We start from the raw sequence: 3,917 nt of genomic DNA, 5'->3' as shown, positions 1-3,917 counted from the left end.
ACCTTCACATTCACCAGCTGAAGAAAGTTCTAGGCAGTCTGCATGCCCTAACGTTGTTGTAAATTTTTTTTTGCTCAGTGATAAGAGTTTGAGGCAACTTTCAGTTGTGAATTATGATGGGTTGGTGAAGAAACAGGATGTTAAGTGAGAAACCTAGTGTGTCAAAGCACTTCACAGATGGGAAGAAAAATGGAACTCAGAGATGGGACCTACAACCCATTGCTGGAGGTGGGGTTCAAGCCAAGGTCAGGTTGACTCCCCAGTCTGAGGTTTTGGCCACCATGGCCCCTGATCTGACCCCTTCTAGAGTGAGAAATGGGAAACCCATATATATATATTTCCAGAACTTGGGACATTATTTGGAAGACAAAATCTGCAAAAGTCAAAAACAGTTTTTCTGTGGATGTTGTATATGATCCATGCTATCCATTTTGAACATTTCAATTCATTTTGAACATTTAAAAAAGTTAGGTAGACTCTTTCAAACAAGTTGGTTCCTGACAATCAGCCTTGAACTTCAGTCCTGACTTGGAGTCCCACACAGGGGTGGTGAGAGGTTAGGGCACAGGGGCAGGGCCATGTCACTTTGAGAAGGGGGAACCTCTTCCTGATGCCAGGAAAGTTCCTGGAATAACATGGTTCCTTGTTTGGGTTTTAAGTTTTCAGTTGCTTAGCAGCTGAAAACAATGGTTATTCATTATTTCCTGTAGGACAGAAGCCTAGCAAGGTGTGGCTGGGTTCTCTGCTCAGCCTACAGTCAAGGTGTTGGCCACGGCATCTAGAACTCAAGTACCTTCCCAGGTCATCCCTGTTATTGGCAGAATTCATCTGCTCGTGGTTGTAGGGCTGAGGTGCCGGCTTCCTCGCTGGCTGTCCTTTGAGTGTCACTCTTAGCTCGTAGAGGCCACTCTCACTGCTCATCTGGGCAGCAGTGACATAGCAACCTCTGGCTTCGGCTTCTACTGCAGCTAGAGAAAACTCGCTGCTTTTAAAGAGCTCACCAGATTGGGTCAGGCCCACCAGGATCATTCCCATGTCATAAATAAGGTCAACTGACTTGGGACTTTAGTTACATCTGCAGAATCTCTTCACAGCAGCACCAAGATTAGTATCTGGTTGAATAATCAGGGAATCTTGAGACCATCTTCAGAATTCTGCCCACCACAGCTTTAGAAATAGCGGTCTGGCTGTGGATAACATACTGAGAGGGGAAAGATGAACAGCCCCTGATAGAAGCTGTTGCAATAATCCTGAAGGAAGATAGTGGCGTGGGCCCGAGGAACGGGCTGTGGGTTACATACGGGGGTGAGGCCAAAGGTCAGCATGAAGAAGTCTTGCTGACTAACTATGGGTGGTCGGAAAAGTCATGGCGCATGTTTGCAACAGATGGCACAAGTTCATTTTTGGAAGTACTAGAGTCACTCGCATCTATGTTATTGCTATGTCATTTGACAGCTGACAGTTCTAGCTTCATTCTAAAAAAATCTGAGCAATTTGGTTGAATTTTGGAGATTTTACAACAAGTTGAAGATGAAAGGCCAAACTGTGCATTTTTGCCATATTTTACTGTTTTACTTCCATAAAGGGAAGAATGCACGTCAAGCTTGTGAAAAGTTGCATAAAGTTTACGGTGACAAAGCTCTACACGGACGTCAGTGCCAACGGTGGTTCACGAAATTCCGTGGTGGTGATTTTGATCTCAACGACACTCCTCGGTCAGGGAGGCCCACCAAGATTGATGACGACAAAATAAAGGCATTGATGGAGTCAAACCCACTTTACATGACACAAGACATTTCAGGAACATTGAACATCCATCATTCAAGTGTTCATGACCACCTGAAGAAGCTGGGATACATAAGCCAGCTCAATATTTGGGTTCCGCATGAACTCAAAGAAGTTCATTTGATGGCGGGTGTAAACATCTGCAATATGCTCATTAAACATGAGGAAAACGATCCTTTTTTGAAGCGACTGATAACTGGTGATGAGAAGTGGATCGCTTACAACAATGTGGTGTGCAAAGTCTTGGTCCCGACGTGATGATTCGCCTCAAATGACATTGAAAGCAGACATTCATCAGAGGAAGATTATGCTCTCTGTGTGGTGGGATTTTAAAGGTGTCGTGTTTTTCAAGCTCCTACCAAGGAACCAAACAATCAATTCGAATGTGTACTGTTGTCAATTGGACAGTTTGAACGAATCCATCACCCAGAAACGTCTAAAGCTTGTTAACTGTAAAGGAGTTGTGTTCCATCGCAACAACGCGAGACCACACACAAGTTTGATCACACGTCAAAAATTATTGGAGCTTGGATGGGATGTGATCCCACACCCACCATACTCGCCTGAACTTGTGCAGTCAGACTTCCATTTGTTTCGCTCAGGGGGAAGGAAGACAGCTGTGGGCACAGCCACACGTGGGCTTGGGAGTTTGCTGGAGGAAGGTTGGGGAGACCTAGCCTCAAAGGAGGCAGAGGGGTCACTTCTGGGAATAAAGGAGAAGGGAATAGGTCTGAGAAGAGCACCTTCCACTTAGGGAAAGGCAGCAGAAACCCAGAGGAGGGCCCAGGGCCCCGGGGAAGCCGGCTTCTCTGAAAGCAAAGCCTTTCTCCTTGTTCTTTCTTCCGCCTGAGGTTTTTTTTTTCCTCTTAGAAAAATTCTCGCCAGAGTTCCATCCAAGGCCGACTTGAATGTGAAACCATTTGTCCCCACAATGACTGTCCTCCATCTACTGACACGCATATCATGAGTCCGATCTGTTGGAAGATAAGAAAGCTATTACAGTAGAGGTGGAAGGTGGGCTCTGGGCTCAGAATGCAAAGAAGGGTGATTAAAATATGGACATTCCGGCACAGCACAAATAATAATGATTTTTATAAAGTAACATTGAGGGCAATTACACAGAGGTTCATCTGATTTTCTTAGAGGTCCTGAAACTCACAAGTGTTAAAGACTTCACAATTTTAATAGAAAGAAAGGCTATTGAAGTTAAAGGGTATTTGGCAAGAAGTGTCATCTTTTTTTAATCCCCTTACCTTGCAAGAGATGACCCCAGCTGTCTTTTACAATTCAACGTCTCTGATGTGATTATCACAGGAGTGCAGTTACCAGTAGATAAAATCAATTCTTTCTCCCAAATCACTGTCATTCTACCAAGATGAGCGTCTTCTATGTTCAAAGCCTTGGACAATCAACATCCCCACACCGAGCAGCAGTGTTCTTCTGGTACCTTCACAGCCGTTACACCTCAGCTGCTGGAACAAACGGAAGTCCTGTGGGTCCTTGTGGACTCAGGCCACGCAGGTAAGCCCCCCACACACACCCACACACACCTGGCTGCACTTCCCATCTTCATGCTCTTTCTCCATTATCCCCTCATCTGCGTCAAAGCAGAGGTGTGTGGCCTCTGCCATGTTTCATTCTCCTGGAGCGTGGTTTCTGGCAAGCTGCCTCCTAACCAGCAACCATTTCAAAATGTCAAGTGCGGAACCTGCTTGGACTCTCAGCAAACGACAGCCGTTACATATGGCGGGGGGAGGCTATGTATATATGTACAACATAGTCACCCACACACCAGTTGTCCCACACTGAACACACCTATGTCATGCCTGCAACCACATTTGCTGATGGAAAGACACTTTCATTAAGATGCAGTCACCAAAAGTCCTGACACACCTGCAGAGACAGCATGTGTTTGAAATTGTGAGGACATATTGAAAATCTCTAAGCTGAGAGGCAGACGGTTGGTTCTGGGGACTGTTTTTGGTAGAAGAAAAAGCAGGGGAGCGTTTCTTACCCTGAGTCCTCCGCCTCCCCAAACTGTCCTCGCAGTGATGGGCCGGGCACTTCTGAAGGGTGCTGGGGTCCCACACGTGGACTCCCTTTGACAACAATTAGAAATTCGGGGCCTTTCC

The sequence above is a fragment of the Hipposideros armiger genome, unplaced genomic scaffold (assembly GCF_001890085.2).
Source record: "Hipposideros armiger isolate ML-2016 unplaced genomic scaffold, ASM189008v1 scaffold_85, whole genome shotgun sequence".
Classification (NCBI taxonomy): Eukaryota; Metazoa; Chordata; class Mammalia; order Chiroptera; family Hipposideridae; genus Hipposideros; species Hipposideros armiger.
Note: the sequence above shows the minus strand (reverse complement) of the source record.